Source organism: Sciurus carolinensis, chromosome 13 (genome assembly GCF_902686445.1).
Source record: "Sciurus carolinensis chromosome 13, mSciCar1.2, whole genome shotgun sequence".
NCBI lineage: Eukaryota > Metazoa > Chordata > Mammalia > Rodentia > Sciuridae > Sciurus > Sciurus carolinensis.
The window spans coordinates 68,045,947-68,059,539 of record NC_062225.1 but is presented as its reverse complement, the minus strand read 5'-3'; the positions used below and the strand labels follow the sequence as shown (position 1 = coordinate 68,059,539).

The following is a 13,593-nucleotide window of genomic DNA, read 5'->3' as shown; positions in this document are numbered from 1 at the left end:
GGATTACAATTTTTTTAAATCTAACAAGTTATGAAAATGAAACTTGTGATGCAATCTTAATAAATTTGTAATAGTATTTGTAAAGAGTCATTCTTTCACCTCTGACTTTAATATCTCTCACTGAGGCTTATAAGTCGAAAGGCAAACAAATAGAAAAATAATTTATTTCCTTATTAACTGAAGTAGAAACCAGTATCTAAATCATGAAAACAATTCTCCATTATTATTCAATCTATTTTGATTCTGAGCAGTTTAGGCAAACTATAGCCTGTGTGTAAAACTTCAAAACCTACCTGAATTTGGAATAGCCTACCTACCAGTCTAGAGAGGCTAAAACCAATTTTCCCTGGGCATTTACGTGGAGATTTTAAGACTACTATCAACCTTGGACTCTTTAGCATATAAAAAAGGCCTTAGGAGCCTGGTTTCCTCCTGAGGATTTTCCATTTCAGGTATCCAGAAAGACCTGAGGCTGAACTCAAATGTAAGTCCCTCCAGCAGGTTCACGAGCTACTCCGCTCCCTTTGGATGCTCCTTCTCTAAGCATGGAGAGTCTGGGACCTTGGACTTCATCTCGGCCTCACCTACCAATATGCTTGTCAATGCAACTAACCATTGAGAAGAGAGGATTGAGAGGGACTCTGCCCTTCAAAAGAAAGAAAAGACTTAGGCAGAGAAAAATGCCTCTACTGTGGTAGCGCAGTTAGGTGGGAGTCATGGGAAAGTAATGATCCATGGAGGGTGGGTATAAAAAGAAGCTGTAGCTGGGCCATGCCGATTTTTGTTTATAGTAGTCGTTTCCAAACATTGTCCACCCAGAATTTATTCCTTTTGGCATCTGGCTGAATTTTACAGACCCCATTTCATTTTATTACCAGTGTTTCTTCTTTCATGTCCCACAGGGAATGTTTCTATGCTTTTGTGTTCGTCCTTGGTCCCGCTGTAATTTTTTTATCCTGCATTCTTCCTCTGCTCTCCCATTCCTAACTCCACCCTAATCTGCCAAATTTTATTTCTCTTTTCTACCACATTATGTCTCCATCTGCCTTTTGAAGATTTCTGTGCACAATAACTGCTTATGTTTAAAAAAATGGGGAAGGAAGTTTTATTTAATAACTAGTATTAAGATATTTAGATAACAATTTGAAGTCAAAGTAATAATAATTCATATTTATGCAGTGGGCAAAATCTCCAGATGGAATGAGTTAAATAATTAAGCAAGAAAGAGAAGAAAATAATCTCATGGCAGCATGAAATGGATTAGTTATCATATATTTGGAGGAAGAGTAGCTTTTTAAGGATCAAAACAATAGGACATATTATAGGATAAGAACTTCAAAGCATAATTATATAAAAATAATAAATATAGTAAATTTGTGTATCAAAGGAATTAATGAACAGGAAATAAATTGATAAAGATCAATTATTTGATCAATAGAACAAATAAGGTCTTAAAAAACTATTATTCATTATTGGAGAATATCATGCTAAGTGAAATAAGCCAGTCCCCCCAAAATCCAAAGGCCAAATGTTTTCTCTGATAAGTGGATGCTGATACCTAAGGGGAGAGATAGGGGAGTAAGGGAAGAATGGAGGAACTTTGGATTGTGTAGAGGGAAACAAGAGGGGGAGGGCGCGGGGAAAGGAAAGATAGTGGAATGAGACAGACATCATTACCCCATGATTATAGGAATGGTGTGAATCTACATTGTGTACAACCATAGAAATGAAAAGTTGTACCCCATTTGTGTGCAATGAATCAAAATGCAGTCAGTAAAAAGAAAAATAAATAAAAATAAAAAAAATAATGTAAAGGTCCATTGACAACAACAGAAAACTATTTTTCATAAAAACCATCATGAAATGATTTAAAACATCATTAAGACTTTAAGAGATAGGCAAAATATCTGAATAAAAAGGATGTAGAAACAAGGAGATATCAAAGCAGTAAATGGATATGTGGGGAAATCTTCAAAATTTTTAGTAAGGACAGTCCACATCAACATTGTAATAACATCAGATTGTGGGTGAAATATTTAGAGTTCAAAAGTTATCATTTTAAAGCTAGTAAATTAGTAGAAATAAAGTCCAACTTTGACAAACTGGATGCAAATTTGATATGTTAATATACTTCTCTTGATATTATTAATTGGCATATTATTTTATTTATCTAATACATTTTCTGATTTTGGTGCTGGGGATTGACCCTGGGATCCTGCACCTGCTAGGCAAGTGCACTACCACTAAATCACATCCACAGCCCCTTAACTGACATGTTCTGTTTGGAAGATAACAGCCTCACACTCATCCCAAGAAGGGTAGTGGACGAAGGAGTGTTCAGTCTGTTGCACGACCTGCTGAGCTGTAGGATATGCGTGTTGCTCCCTTCCAGTATGCAGGTTTGGCTTCCCCTTGCACCCTGCCATGATCTTGAGGATGAGGACTGAGGATTGCAGAGTGCTTACTACATGCTGCATGAGTTCTAAGTGTTTCGAATATATGAACTCATTCAAGGCACATGACAATCACGAGACGTGGGCATGATTCGTATCCTCATTTTACAGATGAGGAAATAGGACAGAAAAATGTTAAATATCTTGCCTAAGTTCCTACGAATAAATGATCAAGATGACATTCGAACTCCTGGAGGTCTGGTCCTGAGCTCTTGATTTCATGTTGCTACTCTGTCCTCCCCTCGATGAGAAGGTTACATGAGACTAATGAACTCATACATGTTTTTTTGCTCACTCTATCTTCTAGTATATTGCCTAGTGCATACTAAGCAATCAATAAATATTAGTTGAATGCCTGAGGAAATAATTACTAGGAAGGATCCAACTGTATGCTTGAGGATATTGCCTGCAGCTTTGTGGGTGATAGTTAAAAGAGAAATGCAGATAATCTAAACAAACAATAGAGGAATGGTGATGAAATCTACCATCTATCAAATGTTTTATAGCTACTGAAAATCTCAGTTAGTAAAGCTTTGTAGCAGTATAGAACACCTAACAGTATGAAGGCTATGTAGTTATAAAAGAGCACATAGGTAAATGGTGGTAATTATAACTAGCTTGAACATCCCTCTAGGCTTTGCTAGTTTGTGGCTATAGATAATGTAATAATGACCAAGCTGAATTATGCCCAAACTCTTGTTTGCTTACCTCTATCCCCTACACATCGTTCTGAGGATCCTCAAGAAGTGCTGCCCAGTCCTTACCCCATGCTGGTGAATTACCACCTGGCATCACCCAGGGCTTCTGTCCAGACCCTCTGAGATCAGCTGCAGAGAAAGTCCTAGGGGAGCCCTACCACTGACTCTGTGGAAGGTTCCAGAACACTGAGACATGCCCTACCCAATGTCTCCTCATGCTGCCTCAAGGTGCCCAAGGGGTGTGTGGTAACCCACAGAACAGATAGAGTAGCTCTTTCTCTAACTCTGTCCTGCCCTTCGACTCCCAAACCCCAAAGCAGTGCTGCCTGTGTGACCAACACCATGCAGTGACAGAAGGCAGTGCCAGGAGGGCAGGGATTTTTTCTATTTTGTTTGCTGATGTTTGCCAACCATTAGAACCACATGTGGCCATACTAGGTGGATATTCACCAAATGAGAGGACCCACTGTTGGAGCCTCTATCCTTCTCACCTCTCTGGAGCTCAGAGAGACAGGTGATGGGCCAACACGGTGCAGTAGAACCTTCTTTAGTGGCAGAAATGCTGTCTATACTCTCCAACAGATGTTTCCTTTCTCATTTCATTATTCTTGACTTTATTCCTACTCTTCCTCCAATGCCTGTGCCCCAGAAAATTCCTTTGTTCTTCTGTTAATAAACAAAAAGTTCTAACATGAACCAACTCATGTATTTAGATTCCTGGAAAAGATCCTGAGTCTACCTGATATGAAACTAGCCAAACCCCAGATTTCAGTTAAGACTGTTTCTATACCTTGTTGCTGGTTATGAAGAACAGGTAGGCACCTGGTAAAAAACACTGAAAAGGGCTTGACCAAACCGTATGAGGAGGTTTGAGAGCTGCCAGGAGCCCCTGCTTCATGAAAAATATGTGGGAGAGAGAACTGAAACAGAGTTGAGGAGACCTGGGTTCTTAACCTACTTCTGTCCCTACCTAGGGTGCAATATCCTAAGTGAAACAACCTTGATGTCTCACCCTCTATCTGCAGAATGAGGCAGTTGAATTAGATGATTTAGGGTCATTTTAAACACCTCTGTAGGAATCTCAGCAATTTATGGACATAGTTTGAAAACTACTGCCCTAGGGTATATAATGTCTTAATCCATTTCTATTGCTGTAACTGAATGCCACAGGCTGGATAATTTATAAAGAAGAGAAGTTTATTTAGCTCATGGTTCTGGAAGTCCAAAAGCATGTCACTGGCTTCTACTCAGCATCTTGTGAGAGCCTTCGTGCTTATAGGGATTTTCTGTAGTCCTGTATCACATGGCAAGACAGAGCATGCTTGCCAACTTGGGTTTCTCTTCCTCTTCTTAGAAAGCCACTAATGCAATCATGGGGCTCCACCCTTATGACTTCATCTAATCCTAATTACCTCCCAAAGGACCCACCTCCAAACACCATTAATTTATGACTTCGGGGATTAAGTTTCAGCATAAGTTTTAGATTGGACAAACATTCATTCAGAGCATAGCAGCTAAAATTATACTTTGTCAGACAAAAAAAAAAGTGTTAAAAAGTATTGAAAGAGATGCAGACACACTTTTTTTCCCCCCAATCTGTAATCTTTACAGAATTAGTATAGTGTCAATAATTTTTTTTTCTTGAACTCCTGTCTATAAAATACCATGCTATGAAGCGTGGAGGATTCATAGATGAAAACATCATGGCCTCTTTCCTACATATTCAAAATACAATAGGAGAAAAAGGAACAGAATACTTAGAATACAGGGCTGATTGTTAAATGGTACAGAAATGATGTTAGACTCCCCCATCCAAGTTTTGGCTGTCTTTAGGATTCCTTCTTGTCTTCTTATTCAGCAGTCCTTTTTCTTCTTTGAAAGAAAGTTTCTATTTTGGAGTCCATATTTGGGCCAGACTTTAACAGCTACAAGAATTTGGCTGGCTATGATGTCAGAGGGTTTTATTGCAGTTTTTTACACTTAAGTTAGATATGTGTGTTGAGGTTTTGACTTTGCAAATATTTAAAAATTCTAAATTTAGGTTCATCTCAAGTCCTTTTCTGAGACTCAGGAATAAATAAATACCAACCAGATATTAATGAACTTGGAGTAGGAACTTAGTCTCTGGAGGCGACACAGCAGAGTTTGCAAGTCATAGTGATGAAATGAGCTTAAAAAGACTTTTATGGTTATTTTTAATATCAGTATATGTAGCTGAGGCTTAAGTAGGGTTACTTGGTTTTTGAGAGACATTTTTTGCAAGGATATTAAGGAAAATGCCAGGTGGCAATAACTGAAGTGACAGTGTGTCCCTTCAGATAGTTGCACAATACCACCTAAAAAGCAGTCCCGTAGGAGTGAAGCGTGTCACTGTTTTTATGAAATTGATTTCACCACCCATTATTGTGTAGCATTATCATTTCTCCAACATGACAGGTTTATATACTTCCCTAAAGTCAAGTCAGCTTTCCTAAGCCCACAACATTCTTTAACTACTTTGTCAATAAGTATGAAACTTATATGTGAATCAGTGTCTGATTATGCATTAAAAATAAAAATAAAACACACCCCTCAACAGATTAACTCCAATCCCTTCAGGACAGGCTGCCAGAGGCAGGATATACATATGTTTCTATTTTAAAATTTAAATCCTGCCAATCGCGTTAGATGAGATGAGGAAATCTGAATTTCACTGTATTTACTAACCTGGTTAGAGTTTTGAGAACCACCGTTTCAGGGATGAAAAAGAGTCTATGTACTATACCCATTCACTTCATTTTGTGGATGGGGGTGCTAAAATCTACAAAGCAAGGTCATTTGCCCCAGTTTTCAAAGAAGGCCCCAAACTCAAGATGTCTGGGATTCGCATGCTCACTATCCTGTACAGATTGTGAGTGTTGCTGTACTTTTCCTCATGGAAAAGAGACTTGGGATTTGGGAACTACAGGAGAGAGCAGCCATAACAGCTTCTGGGGTGGAGAAGGTGAGATGGAATTTGGTGATGGGCTCCATACACTGAGTTCTCAGGTTATGCACAGTGTAAAACTAGATTGAGTTAAATACCCAGAGCTGGGCGGAGGTCCATGATAAATGAGCAGAAAACTGTAAACAAAACTGAGATGATGCAGGGCTCCATCCCAAGCTGGAAGCGTTGGTGGGTCTGATAGGGCTTCCTATCTCCTGGATTATAAACAGAACGTGGCACTGGAGAATGTCCTAATGCCCACCAGCATTAAGATTAGTGGCATTCCTGGCATTTTTGTCTTCATTCAGGGTGATATTTTGCACTTGTTCAAATCTGCTTTTACCTTAATGTAGGTGTAGTATCCTTAGTGTTTCGTAAGTGACAGTGGAATGAAAGGGTCATCTTAATGTTTAAAACTGATAAAACAAAGATATGCCCTGCTGGGTCAGGCCAACTAAACCAATGATTAAAAATAACCCTCAGAGGACTGATGTGTATCTCACCACCATGTTGTTCTGTGAAGATAATGGTCTTGGCAGGCCAGGGTGCTGCTATGAAGGACCTTCCTTATGATGATTCTTTATGGTGATACTCCAAGGTCTTTGCAGGTGTTACAACATCACTACACCCTCCTGAGTACTTTTTTTTTAAAGTTCCCCCTCCATCTGGAGTTTAAACCTAACTTGTAACTACAAATATTTGTGAATTCCCTTTGTCCTTGTAAAGTATGAAATTGAAAACACTTTAAGCAGGATGTGGCAGCACACACATATAACCCCAGTGATTTTGGAGGCTGAGGCAGGAGGATATCAAGTTTGAGGCTACCTTCAACTACTTAGTGAGACTCTGTCTCAAATGAATGAACAAATGAATAAATAAATAAAGTAAAATAAAAATTAAAAAAAAAAAAAAAGGATGGAGGATGTAGCTCACTGGTAGCATACCCCTGGGTTCAATCCTCAGTGCTGCAAAAAACAAAAACAAAAAACACTCATTACAATGCAGTGTAACCATATGTGTGTGTTATCACATCAGATGTCTAATAAATGCAAGTATCTCTAAAAAAAAAAAAAATCAAAGATGCTTCCTGACTAGGGGAATGTGGTGGGTGCGTTTTCAACTGTCTAGTTGAAGCATTGTCCTTTTGTTCCCAGATCTCTTTCAAACTGTTCTTTTGCATGTGCTAGGGATACTAGTCTCTTGTGTTAAAAATTTTTATCTTCAGAATGGTTATATATTGAATGAATTTTATATTACAACTTCCAGAAATTTAACTTGGATCGAAGTAGTCATTTAAATATGGAAAATAAGGCCCCAGGAACTCAAAGCCAAATTTAGAGTGCACATTTAGCATATATCCAGTGGAGGATCCCGTGGCTTACCTTAACCTTGTTCTTTTTTCCTGGTTCTGTCTCCTGTGATTCATTTTGCCTTGCCCCTCAGTTTTGACTTATTATTTATTTATTTTTTTTCTGGAAAGATATAAGGCAGCCCCGTGTCTGGTCCTCGTCTTTCTCTTCAACACACTTTGTCTCCCTTTCTTCTAACCTTCTCTTCTCCAACCACACTGGTCTCCTTTCAGAAAGGTTCTGGGCCTTTCCAAACTGTCTCACCTAAGGGTTTAGCTCATGTTATTTGTTCGTTGGCAAACACTCCATTGCCAACTTTTCACATCACTGGATTCTTCTCCCTTTAGGTGAATAAATATTGAATACACAAATATTAATGATATGCACTCAAATACCTATCTCATATGGCATATCGAGTGAGTCCCTAAGTCAGTATGAGTTGGCAGCTAATCAGGAATTGATGACAGGCAATTTTAGAGCTTGACAGTTGTAGATATTTATATTCCATGGGGAAAAAAACAACATGCACACTTCTTCCTGGGCTCGTGGATAGCACTTATCCTTCTCAGTTCTTCCATTTCAGATTCAGAAGCAGGTAACCATTCCTTGGCTTTCAGCTCCATTTTTTTTTTTTTTTTTTTTGCAGTGCTGGGGATCGAACCCAGGGCACTTTACAAACTGAGCTATCTCCCCAGCCCCTCCATTGGTTCTTTTTTGGAGGAGTCCACATACTGAATTAAAGGTCAAGCATACCCTTGTTTCGTTTAGGTTCGGAAAGCTAGTTTGCCATAGTGTTTTTGCTTAGCTGTGCTGGGGATTGAACCCAGAACCTCATGCATGCTAAGTAAGTGCTCTGCTGCTGAGCCACATCTCTATCTCAGTGTTTAATCATTACATAACTATTCGTTACACCCAAGCTTTGTATAGCTACAGTATTCACCCACTTTCCTCTTAAATAGTGGGAGAAATAAAGGGATAACTTTTACTTCCTAAAAAAATTACTGTTGTTCCCTCCCCCCTCACACTCTTAAGGGATTTCAACAAGAATACTGAAGCTTGAAGCGGACGTTATTATTCTAATTGGAAACAAACAGGCAAGTCGAAGTAGCTCTTCAAATCAAAATTGTCTGTTCTGTGACAGCCACAGCCACAATAAATAAAACTTCGGTCTCTGGCACAGGGAGCCATGGGTGGGATAAGTAGCCAGGGTCTGCAGCACAAGAGAATGTTCTCAGAGCACCTTTTGGGATCAAGTAGCTGAAGTATTTTTATCATCAGCTAAGATGACAAGAAAAAGAGAGGTACTAGGTACTGTTTTATAATTGAGATTGTTAGAAAATTCAGTGTGCTTAAATTAGAATGCAGTCATTAATATTTGCTCATTTAAACAAGGTTCTGATTTGCAGCCTAGAATGCCTCATTCAGTTGGCCCAATTTCTCGAGTACCCACAAGTGTTTTGCAGACCAAGGCGAAATGGTGGAATGCAACTGAATCACTTGGCATATTTGAAACCTCCAACCTGTTCTTCCAGTCGGAATCTTTTTGCTTGTTCGACCTTTTATAGTAGTATCATGAGTTACTTTGGGAGTTTGTCATGAAATTGCACTTTCTGGACTAGCAGGCTGAAAGCCCACATACTTCTTGTCATTTGCAATAGTTCCCGGATGACCACATGATGCAATGCAGTGAGTTCCCGTGATGGCCAGCAAAATGTCACCATGACAAGGTTGTGGAATTTCTCAGCCCTCGTTCTATGTTACACTTTCCAGTTAGATTTTTTAAAAATATATGTGCCATAGCCAGATTTATAGCCAACATCCCTCAAGCTTCTCAAGTCAACCTGAAAGATAACTTATTCTTTTTCCTCTTTATGTTCTGAGGAGGTTTTATAGAACATTGGCAACATAGACAGTACATCATTCTGCAGTGTTTTGAGAGTGGCATGAACTTTTGAAACAGAAAGAAACTATTCATACCTAAATCCTAACATTTGTAGGTTGGTTTTAGATTTGTTTTCCTTGATACAAAAGACTATTTAGGTGTAAAAAGATTACCTGCCACAAAGGACTCAACGTGTAGTTATTGAACTGAGGCAAAGAGCTTTTTATTATAGTTTAGATTTTAGAAAATGCTGGAACAAGAGAATGGATATTTTATTTCTCATTCATGAGTGGTTACGAATAGTAGCCTTTTATTGGTTGAAATAAGTCAAGCAGAAACTGTTTCCTTTATGACGGAGGAGACACAGTTATTGGAGTTCAGGAATTACTGCTGTACCCACAAGCTAGTCAGTCCTTGAAACAATTGTAGAGAAGCCCTCTCAGGGTTTAAAGGAAGATTTAAACAAGTCTAATTAAGTTTATGCTAGATTTTAGAGTCTACTATGATACTAGAAATATCTAGTAAAAGTCAATTGGTTCATGTTTCTTTGTAAAAAGTATGGTTCCACATATGACGTTATTCTAGTATAGAATGTCGGGAAGTCTTCACTGTGCATCTTAAATCATCGATGGAAAAATTCAGGTTCTATGGCCTTTAAATATTTTTGTCAAAACATTAAAAATCTTTTAGTGTAAGCTGTCAATAAACAGGGAAATGAGGAAAACAGGAAAGTTAATCTTTATTTAGTAGTCTGTAATTTAAAATGTTATAAACTTTGAGAATAAGTATTTTATTTCTTGGAGTAAAACTAATCAAGAATAATTTGAACTCGTTTGTCTTCTTGTCATTGTATGACATGAAATGGACCAGCTCTCCTTCCCGTGAGGGAACTGTCATCTTCCTTTTTCAGTTTGGGCAAGCTTTTGGAAGCTGATCTGAAGTTGTGAAGTATCTGATACAACCACTTTTAAATTTTACTTCTAGCATTACCACTTTTCATTTCTTTGCCCTACTTTCTGCATCGTTGGCCCCTATTGTCTTTTGATTATCTGCTTTTATGAAATGTCCTGTGATTTCCTCACTCTATTGTCAGTGCCTGAAGTGAGGAACAGGTGTGTGCAGTGACCAATCACCAACAGACTTGGAAAGAAGCAACATGATTGATCAGTGGTCATGGTGCACATCTGTTTTTCACCAAGCGCTCTGTGGACCAAAGAGCTAGCAGTGAAATTTGTATTTGATGCAATTACTCAGCTAATATACTGTGATAGTGGAAGTTTGACCCATGTTGTTGGGGGACTGGTATTTAAACCGTGGCATGCAAAGTACGGGCTGCCTGTATTCCGGTTAGAATTTGTAGGACGCTGAAGTCTTGGCCTGGCTCCCCTTGATTTTGCCTAGTACACATTGAGCCCATCCGGTGTAGTCAAGCTGTGATTTAGAAAATCAGTTCAGAATTGAACTGTTGAGTCATTGACTCATCCCTGGAGTCAGCTTTGACTTCTTTTCTTACCCAAGACCTCACAGAGTAGATCAGACTCTATCAAGAAGTATTTTTCAGACCCCATCCATCATGGATAGTTTTGACTTGGTCTGCAACTTAGGCCCCAAACACAGTCCTGGGTAAATTACCAAGGGGACTTGGTAGTTTTTCCAACAATCTCCTTCCTCCTCCACATTCTTCCTGCTTCCCTGGCCGACCCTTTTCCTCCTACTGCCTGTCTCTGTAGGTTCTACTGATCTTCTGCCCCTCCCCAGCATTAGATGACTTCATGCTCCCTTCAGTGGTGCCTCTGGCCATCACCCTAATCCACGTGTGTATGTGTGTGTTTAACTTGCCTTTCAGTTATTATCATAGTTTCCTAACTGCCTTTCCCTGTGTTGTCACTCTCCTTTCCAACTAATCCCATATGCCATCACCAGAGTAATCCTCCTGGAACACGCTTTCAACCTTGCTTCATCCTCTGCATCCTTTAAAGCCTCTAAAGTAATAGAATAAAATCCAAACCCCTCATCAGCCCTTTAGTAATTTCCATTGTCTGACTCAAGCTGCCTTCTTCCAGTTTATCACCTTATCCCTTCCCTTCGCTCACGGACTGGGGTTTCCACCAGACAGGTAGACTCACTGTCTCCCCGATGTGGCTGCCTGCCTTCTGTGTCTTCCTAGAATGCTCTCTTCTGTGTTCTACATCTTGTCCCATTTCAAAGACTTATTCTAAGTGATCTCTGCTGTGATATCCTTTTTGACTTTCTAGAAATGGCTGTTTTCCTCTCTGAAGCTCCAAATGATTTGTGTTTTATATTTTCTAATTATCATTTATTTGCTACTTGTTAGTTACGGTACCTTGTCTCTTCAGTTAGCATGTAAGTTCTTGAAGGGCAGGGATGGAATCTTCTATGTTACATATGATGGCGTTTGACCAAATGGTAGGCACAAATCTGTTCGTTTCTTCATTTGGTGTTTGTTCAAGACTTGAGCATTTTTTTTTCTAGACTCTGATCTACGTGCTAGGGGTAAAACATAACAAGATAAATTCCTTGACCTTACAGAACTCCAACTGAGTAAGACATACAGAGAAGTGGTCAGACCTTTGTTACATAATATGGTGCGTAGTGACTGAGCTTCCGTGGAAGCAGAGATGAGAGGCAACAGGGAATGTTAGAAGCGAGGGTTAAGTGGAATCTAAGAGAGAGGTAGGAAGTCAGGTAATCGAAAGGGGGAAGATGGGAAGAATGTTCCAGGCAGAGGACACAGCATGGAAAAAGTTCTAGACTGGTGAGAGGATACTGAATAAAATTGAGTATAGCTCTATTATGGAGAATTAGGTGAGATTCATAAGTGATGAGGTTATGGAAGGAACAAAGGCATGGTGATGGAAAAAGGACTGGATGTTTTTGATGAATATTCAGAAGGAAGGAATTCCAGGACTGGATGTTTGAACAGGTGAAGTGAGGGAGGGGACACCCAGGTTTTAGTAAGCACCACTCTGGGTAGAGGTATTTCAAAGAAGACAGTGAATTCAATTTCAGACATCTTGAGATTGAGGTGCTTGTGGAATGTCTGCCTGGAAATATATAGTAGTAGACAGTTTGAAGCTCAGCAGAAATCTTTGGCCAGGAAATATAAATTTGAGTGACTTCAGCATATGACAGGATGAAATCATAGTAGAGTGTGTAGAGTTAGCAATGAAGATTTCAAGACCAAGCCATAAAACATTCAAAAAAGAAGTCAAGAAAGCAGTCTGCAAAGAATATTAAGATAAAATACTCAAGGAGGAAGGAGCAAAATAGACAAGTGAGATGTCATGGAAACCAATGGAAATGGAAACCTGCACATTGGATTTAGCAACATGGAGACCATTAGGGAAACTTAGTGAGAGTAGTTTCTGTGTAAGAGAGGGTGGGGCAAGAGAGGACTTATTCTGGTCCAAGATAGACTGCAGTGCATTGAGAAGTGAACAGACAGTTCTGGGAAGTGGGGTCACGGAGGAGAGGATTTAGAGAGGGTTAAGGCTGGAAGAGTTGAGGGGCTATTTGTTTTATTTTTTAATTGATGATGATGAAGTTGACTGTAAACTGAGTTTTGCCAGAGTTTAAAATTCTTTTTAAAATCCATCACCCAATGTGTCCTCTTATGTTTTGATATTCTGAATAAGTTAATACCAAACCAATAATCCCTCTGCTACTTCAGGTGTCACCTGGGTCTTGCTTCTCCAAATGAGATTGCAAATTCCCATGAAGTACGTTTGAAGCTGTCCTGGTTTTGGTTACAATTAGTTCATTATCTTACACAGAATGAAATTCCACGTTATATTATTTTTATCATTCTCATTTGTTCCTTTCTCCAGTCTGTGAGCAAATATTTATTTAATATCCACATAGGTCAGGCATTGTTCTAGGTACTTGGGAACACAAAGGTTACTAAGGCAGGAATCTCTCTTGTCCTCAGGGAGTTTATAATCTAGGAAGACAAAAAAGTAATAACTAAATAGGGAAACAAAGTAATTACAGATTACAAGGGGTACTTAAAATGTCACGGTGATGGACAGTGATTCTGTATGGCTTCCTTATATTCTTTTCCTATGGATTCTTCTTTCTGTCCTTGGGAGAGAAACATCACAAAGCCTTACAGAGTTAAATGACTTAAGATGGAAAGAAACAGGTAATAAATAATAGAGGCTCTCTTTGGAATAGTGGTTACTCCCTAGTTTACATTTATAAAGTTAACAGGAAGAAAATGCCACAT

General features: G+C 39.0%; 1 protein-coding gene across 8 annotated transcripts in view; it reads left to right on the top strand.

Moving 5' to 3' along the window:
- The window catches only part of Ltbp1 (latent transforming growth factor beta binding protein 1), a 413,663-nt gene that overhangs the window by 217,717 nt on the left and 182,353 nt on the right, over window positions 1-13,593 (top strand). The window lies entirely within an intron of this gene.